The sequence below is a fragment of the Drosophila takahashii genome, chromosome X (genome assembly GCF_030179915.1).
Source record: "Drosophila takahashii strain IR98-3 E-12201 chromosome X, DtakHiC1v2, whole genome shotgun sequence".
NCBI lineage: Eukaryota > Metazoa > Arthropoda > Insecta > Diptera > Drosophilidae > Drosophila > Drosophila takahashii.
Window position 1 is genome coordinate 5,374,912 of NC_091683.1, and position 8,298 is coordinate 5,383,209.

At 38.8% G+C, this 8,298-nt stretch overlaps 1 protein-coding gene across 6 annotated transcripts in view; it reads right to left on the reverse strand.

Moving 5' to 3' along the window:
- The window catches only part of LOC108066900 (potassium voltage-gated channel protein Shaker), a 155,266-nt gene extending 147,808 nt beyond the window's left edge, over window positions 1-7,458 (reverse strand). For 4 of the 6 annotated variants that reach the window (XM_070219094.1, XM_070219096.1, XM_070219095.1 and 1 more), the window contains exons 1-2: window positions 7,010-7,458; window positions 3,718-4,615 (exon numbers count right to left, since the gene is read on the reverse strand). The gene's annotated coding sequence lies outside the window, so the exon portion shown is untranslated. The remainder of the gene's footprint in view (window positions 1-3,717; window positions 4,616-7,009) is intronic. The other 2 variants (XM_070219099.1, XM_070219100.1) reach the window with 1 other exon arrangement.
- Window positions 7,459-8,298: the final 840 nt, after the last annotated feature.

An 8,298-nucleotide genomic window follows, 5' to 3' on the forward strand; every position in this document is an offset into this window, starting at 1 on the left:
CAGAGAGAGAGGGAGATACATTTTTATTGAATTAATAGTCGGTTTTTCCAAGAACTATTTAAGCTTATTGAATAGCCGTTTTTTTTTTGTTACCCTTGAATTTCCAAAATATTGCATCGCTATTTTCATTTTAGTATTTCATTCATTTATTTTGAATTTCAAAAATATTTCCAGCTCTAGTCTCCAGTTCAATATTATAATTTTAATTCTTACCTTAACATTTATGCCTAATTTATTAATTCACTAAATTTGTTAAACATTTTGTATTTAAATATTTTCACATTTTCTGATATATGTTAAATTCAATAGTGAATGTCGCATAAATATTGTGAAAATGAAAATCACACACTTTTTATGATCTCCACCGACACCGCAGCACACAAACAAATTAAACCTAACGGAGTTATGTGTACGTTCTACCGTTCTACCGTATTTCTGCTGTCCATTTCTGTTGCACGCAGCACGTGCTTTAATTTGATTTTGCCCAATTTCATTCACAATATCCACTGCTTTTCCCATCTACGAGTATGTATGTATGTATGCAATATGTGCAACTCACTACAACACGCAGAGAAGAGCACATAAAATAGAACCGCAGCTGGGACGTTAAATATGCAACGATGCCACAGTTTAAAAACCGCACAATAAATTGACCAATCCCAGTCGCAGTCCCCGGAAAAGCCAGGAACCCCCCCTGTGAAATTTGAAATTCTAGAACCCCTCGGGTGAAATGCGGGAATTTGTTGGCCGAAATAAAAGAGAAATGAGCTATTTTAATGAAGCCACGCTTTTCTTGTTGTTATTTTTGTGTACGTGTGCGGTCACATAAACCCAAATATTGGCCCACAAAATATCCCTACGACCCAATTTTCCGGGCGATCTCATTGATTTGAAGGGGAACGAAAACGAAATAAAAATAAAAGCGCAGCCAATATGCAAAAATACGTGGCAAAGGCATACACGTGAGTATGTGAGTGTGTCAAGTTAAAAATAGAAAAGAAAAAAAAAAAGGAAAAACGCAACCAAGCGGCACATGCGAAATGCAACAGCAACAACAAGAACAACAAACACAACGGCCATAAAACGAAAATAAAACTTACATAAATTTAGAAGTCTTGGCGGGCAGTCGTGGATTTGTCGCTTGTCGCACTGCTCCCAAAACGCACTTTATTTTTGGAAAAACGAAAAGCCAAAAAAAGGCGAAACGGCAACAACAAATGACGCAGCAACAGGCGAAAAATCTGTTTTATTTCAACACGCCAACTTGGCTGCAAAAATGTTAATACAATGTTACCAGCTGCCTGTGTGCAACACAAAAGTGTGACCAGATGTTCAACTGGATGCCTAAATCCACCTAAAGCGAACCAATTTGTAGGGTTTACAAAAAACTAACGACCAATTAGGTGTTAAAAAATATGTAAAAATCACAGAAACAAAAAGTGTAATCAGTGCAAACGATGCAATGTTACCAGCTATCTACTAGATGCCACACCTTTTATATTATTCCTAAATCATGCCTAAATTCCTAAAAAATTCAAAGCGTTTACAAAAAAACTAACGACCAATTAAGTGTTAAATAATATGTAAAAATCACAAAAGCAAAATGTGTAATCTGTGCAAACGATGGGTGCGTCAAATTGCCGAAAATCGTTGACTATTGCCGTTATGCGGCTGGAAAATCAACTCTGGACACCAGCTGCAAAATTTCTATTCGAATTGGAACAGAGCGTATAAAAATAATATAAAGGAAAAACAAGCCAACGAAAAAGAAGCAGTCGGCGGCTTAAATTATGTGGAGCTGCTATGGGATTCGGGGGAGGATGAGGAGGAAAAACAACCGAAAAACGGAAAAACAAGCAGCCGTTACACTTGGAGAAAGATCTTACTTGAAGGGAATAATTCTGTAATTTAAATAAAATTATGTGAAACTCTTATTTGAGCATCGAAATTCTATAACAATACATTTATTACAATACAAATTAATATTCTTCAATCTCTTACAGTGTGGAAAATAATTCCCAAAAATATTAAAAGTGAACCAAAAATTGTAGTGTAAAAACAATAAGCCAGTGAAGTGGGCAGTGGAGTTGGGAAGTTGGGGGGGATGAAAAGGAGGAGCAGGATGCCTCTGGTGAGTCGTAAAATTGCGCAAACGGGACTTGGTCCTTTTCGTCCTGCCCGCGTTGTTGTTTAGAGGGCGTGCGAGCGAGAGGGAGCGATGGACACAAGAAGCTGGCCAAATTAAATACAGCAATTTCGCAAAACGAATGGCACGCGCAAAGCAACAGCGAATAATAATATGAAGGAAGTGGGGGGGGTGGGTTGGGTGGAGAAGGCAGAAGGACCAGGACCAGGACGACCTTGGATATTCTGGAGCGTACGCATATTTTTCTTGGCTTCTTTTGTTTGCCTTTTTTTCGGTTTAGTTCGGTATTTTTTTTCGGTGAAAAGCCTGCAAACATTTCCAAAGCTTCTGTTGCAATTTTAGGTTTCTTCGCGGAATGAAGAAGACAACAGCAACAACAAATACGGGGCCCCCAAAAAATATTTGCACACAAAGAGGAGGCCAACTATGAGCTGCGACTACACTGCGAGAAACGCAATGCAAAGTTTACTTAAAAATGGTAAAATAAATTTCGTTTCCCAAATAAATTTTATGAAAAAGTATTCAAAAAATTGTTTAAAAAATACAGAAAATTATATTTTTAAAAGTCTGTTGATTAAAAAATGTCTACGAATTTTTTTGGATTTTTATTAGAAACTTCTTTAAAAATAAAGATCAAATTTAATATTCCGATCCATTTTTTTTCTAAAACCCAATATTTATTTTTAAAATAATTTACTCTCAGTGTAGCGACACATGGAATATATGTTGCCTGTTTTTTTTGTGGGCGGGTGGTTTTGGAATCGCAGGGACAGTGGCTAAACTGGACACAAAATGTTTATGAGCACTTTAGCTGGGCCAGGGTCCCTGGAAGTAGAATACTCCGCAACCGAAGTCCATAGTCCGAAGTTCTCCATGGGAGTCCCCACCCGGCCATCAGCAGCATCATTCACATTTACGAGCCAGCGGAGGCTGTTGCTTCCATTCAACATTCAGCATTCAGCATTCACCATGCATTTGCCAAGGAAAATAGGGATGTGGGTTGTTGGATTCAACTGTCGGCAGGTTGGCCTCTGGCCAAGCCAAGTTTTTTCCCCCTGACTTTTCCCCTTGTTCATTATTGTCAATGATTTGCTTTTGGCCCCCATAAAATGCCAGCAAATTGAATTATTTTTTCGCAATTATGTGTTACTTCTCAGCTCTTTATGTTTAAAGAATTTTTCATTTTCACTGAATACCTGAAGTTTTACTTGTTGAACTTTAGAAGAAACCCACAGAAATTTTTAGAGGTTTCAAACCTCCAAAATGGGTTCCTAAATATATGCTACAATATATTTTACGTTATATAGAATTTTATTTTCACTGAAAATTTAAATTTTTATCTGAAGAAAAACCCACTTTACAACTCAAAGAGCTCTACATACATTTTTGGAGTTTTCAAACCTCCAAAACGGGTTCCTAAAACTATGCTAGAATATTTTTAAGTCAAAAAATTTCCCTATAATTTTTTGTAGTACCCATTTTAATTTCTAGATTTAAATATATTTTTAAAATAATATCAAGAACCTTAGTAAGGTACATTCTTCTTAATTATTAAGTGTATTCAAACTCACCTTATTGCTTTCCCGCGTGCCGTCTGAGCTGGTAGTTATGTTTCGAATATGTATTGTATTATTATTGACTCGTAGATTGCTATTGATAATTATTTGCGATTAGAATTAGAACTATTAATATCCGTAGTTGGCTTTGATAATTTGATAATGCTGGGGGCGGAGGACAGAGGGCGGGGCGGAGCGAGAATGGCTGCGATTCGAGTCCCACTCACGATGCACAGTGTAGAATGGTTCGGGCTGGGGAACTGAAACTGCAACTGGAACTGCCCTCGACCGCAACACTCAGTTGTCTCATTTATCCCACATGATTCGCATATTTCATCTCTCGATTCTTAAGTTTTTATGTTTTTAGAACTTTATTTTTGAGGGCGGGATTGGATGGAGAGAAAAAACAACAAAAAAAATATTGATAGATAGATAGATATATCTGGTAATTCACACGCAGACACAGAACCAGGAACAGGAACAGAGAAGCAGAGGCACACACACATACACACAAGACGCGAAGGACGAAGGCGGAAACGAAAGCGGAAACGGAAGTGGTAGCACTCGCGAACCGAAACCGAAACCGTAACCGAAAAAAAAAACAAACGAATCTTAACGAAACGACGACTATTCTCGATTATTTGCCGATTACTTGGGCGATTTGAATGGCTTTCTTTCTAGGGCATTGTTCGGATTCCTCAACTGATGATGAGAACGATGAGATGTTGATGTTGTATATATGCCTCCTCGGGATCTCGTTAATTTGGCTTATTTGCCACCGTTCTTGTTGCTTTTGCTTCCTGGATGGCCCATCCAAAGGCGATAGCACCATCATCACCATCGCCATCGGCCACTTGGACATTTCCAGCTCATTTGGCCCTGTATTAGGGGTGTGATTCGTGTCCTTTTCCGCCTGCAATCGTGGAAAAGCGTAAATCGTAAAGCGAAAAGGAAACGGAAATTCTTTTATGGCTTTTCAATAAATTTGCAACAAATTATGGTCGGTTGGTTGTGCGTGTGGGTGTGAGTTAGTGTGTGAGTGCGTGTATGTGTGAGTGGGTGATGGATGAAGTGTTTGCACAAACTGCCGATGGGATTGGGGTTGACCAAATAAACCTAGTTTGCAGGCCTCCTCCTCTGTTTTCTTTCATTTCTTCTCTGTTCATCTCTTCTCTCATTTTTTCGCACTGTGTACAGTGCGTTTCAGGACTTTAAAGTGGGCTATCGATCGACTGCAGTTGCCCTAATGAGGTCGCTTACTTAATACAGTAATCAAATCATATTTAATACTGTTTCATTAATCAAGTGGGTTCTCCAAACTTTAACTTGACATTAATTTGATCATCATAATATTACAAAGCAATTACCCGTTACTCAGCTAAATGAGTGTGAGGGAGATGGAGATATGCATTCTCTTGAAGTGGCGCCATCTAGCGGAAAAGCCCTATTCGTTCATAACTTTTAAATGAATAATGCGATTTACAAAATTGTTTCTACATTTTAATAGGTATTATTAAACCAAACAAAATTGCATAAATTCAATATGGGAGGCTAGCTGCATAGTTGTTGTAGATATTTATCTGATATGATTAATTTTCTGTACCTTTATTAGCTCAAGATTAAATAAGGAATCTGAAATTTCCGCAGTCTTATAAAGTTTTTGGAATGTTCTTTTTCTTTGTGCGGAAAACCAGATGATATACGATATACGTGGCCCAATTTGACCCAACTTTCGCAACCTGATTTATTTGGCTTAAAGCTTAAAACGGCAAGTACCTTGGCGTTATATTACTTTATCTTTCATCCTTTCGCATATTGGCTTTCCAACCACCGTCTTGGGGAGGAACCCCTCTTTTTTCCACCCCCTTTCTACCTTCATTTTGTTGATGTTCTCCGCAAGGCTTTTTAAACTTGTCATACATTTTGATAAAGAATTCGCCTTGTTCCCTCGAGGGTCTGCGATGCTGTCAGCACCACCCCACCTAACCCCTACCCCCCCCCCTTTCTTTTTTCCGATTTCCTCTCACCTGGCTTTCCCCCCTTTTGAGCCTTCCCTGACTTTTCCGCACGGGGCGTGCAAAATTTTGCACATTTTAAGAAGGGGTGAAAGTGGAAATGGAAGTGGAAGTAGAAGTACTGTCTCCTTTCCTCCGGCTATTGCCGTCTCTTTCGCTTTTCGGTCTTTAACCAAATTCGCATTCTTCGCAATTTAAGTGAATTCCTGTGCTCCGGCAGCCCGCAGGCCAAAAATGCTCCACGACTTGACTTTGTCTTTTGTAGTTTTATTTCATTTCATTTCAGTTCGTTTCGCTTCGCTAATGGCAGAGAGTTGCCCTAATGCAGAGAGAGAAAAAATGATAGCTAGCAAAAGTATCCAAAATAATCTAGTTAAGATTTTCTTCTACTACGATTTTTGAAAATATTTAAATTGTAATTTGTGAAAATACTTGGTTATCTTCATTTTATTTTTGAGAAAGATGTAGGATGTAATGATTATAATTATAATTATTTGTTACTTTTGTAACTAATTGCTCTTAATTAATTCAAATTAAATACATAAATAGTTTTAGGAAAATCTAATGAATGATATTAAAATAGTTGCCATTTGTATTTGTGTTTTGCAGGATGGGGTGGAAAATTACGGTGGGCGGTGAGTGGTGGGGGGTGGAGATGTTACTGCAGCCGCCCACCCAAAACTGCAAGGGGCTGAAGATTTCGGGGGATGGTCTGAAAGTTTGAACTTTCGCCCTGGCTTCTTTTTTCCCCATTAACTTCTCCTTTTAGCATCTCTCTTGATTTGTTTCTTTTTTTCATTAAACATTTGAATGGCAGAAAGGGAGGATATTAGGGAAAAACCAGGCCCACTTGACTGATGCTCACACACACACACACACGTGTGCAGGGGGAAAATGTTCAAGGACATTTGCAGTTGGCAGTGCGCAAAAAGGGAAAATATTCCCACTCAATGGATCGCCAGAAACATCGCCAACACACATGTGAGAACCATTAAAGAACAAATTATACGAGAAATATCAGAATGGAAATTAAAATTATGTATTACAGCCGACCTGCAGTGTTATGAATATGAAAATCGTTTTTAACGATGCGACGCGACGCGCAAAATATATACAGAGATTCAGAAAAAAAAAAGAAATAGAAAATAGAAACATAAAATCTATGATTTTTTGGCTTAGTATTTACGTCACAACAGTTTGATGATTCTTTAAATTATAATAAAAAGCCAGGGGAATGGGAACATAATTATCTTTAATTATTATTATGATCGGGGGGCACAGACGACACCTACCTCAAAAAGGTATGCTGGGTGGTCAGAGGACTTCTGGTTGTTTGGAAGTTGGAAAGAGATATTACTTTTCTTTTTTTTTAGATTTTTTGTTAGATTTCAAATGATTTTTTGTTTCGCGTCGCGAGCACTGGAAAAAAATGTAAAAAAAATAGAAGAATTCGTAGGAGGCTGCGACGGTTTTAGCGGAATTTTGTATTTATTTTATTTATTTTATTTTTTTGGCGACGATTTCGACAACGACGATTTCTACTAACACGACTTAAAAGGGCGGCTCAGTGGTCGTTTGGTCTTCCGGCTGCTGTTGCTGTGTTGCAAGTGTTGCTGTTGCTGTTGCAAGTGTTGCTGCTGCTAGTGCTGCTGCTGCTGCTGCTGCTAGTTGCGTGTCGCGTGTCGCGGCTCTGTACATCGCGCCGTATACCCAACGACTAGGCGCTGGAGACTATAATGTGCGGAACCCAGAATCGCAGCGGCCCGAATGTGAAACGTTGGACGGTGAAAGCGCCTTCGTGTCCGAACGTGTCCGAAAATCCGAACGCGCTTTTTTCCGAATACGAATTCCGAATTCCGAAACGAAACGAAGCGAATCCCAAAAACCAAAACCAAAACCAAAACCGACTGCAGCCGCCGACGTCGCTGCCTCTGCCTCTGCCGCTGCTCTGCCAACGTCGACGTCTCCGGCGAAAGAGAGATGCTAATGCTTTCACCTTGCCTTTCCTTTTTCGACTCAATTTCGAAATTCGATGTCGAAAAAGCTCGGCTGGCGCAGCTTTGAAGGTCAGGCGGCAGCAACAATCGCCGCCCCCTATTCCATCCCCTTCCTCTTTTTCCTTTTCCCTCCCCTTGCTCCTTTTTTTTGTGCCGGTCCGGAAAAGTGGAAAGTGAACTTGCGGGTGGAAAGTGGGCCAGGCCAAGCCGCCGCAGCGGAATGCAGCAGATTTTCGAAATTCCACTCTTCCACAAGCCAAAGCTTTTCCAGGCAAAGCTTCGCCAGGATTACGGCCGTTTAAAGGATGTTGGCGGAAGTAAAAGATATAAACAATTATATTTAAAAAAAAACGTTTCTTCTTTGCGGTTCATTAAAAGCTTGGAATGGTCCCTGAAATTTAAATTAATATATATTACCAAAATATCCTATTAAAATTTCAACTTTTTATTGTTTTTTTTTTAGAATTCGAAATTCAAATTTTTTAACTTTTAAATAATGTACTATATTTTTAGCCTACAATTTGTTATTTAGCTATTCCAGTGATATTTGTTTCGTAAACTAAAGTACTAATAAAAATTATAAA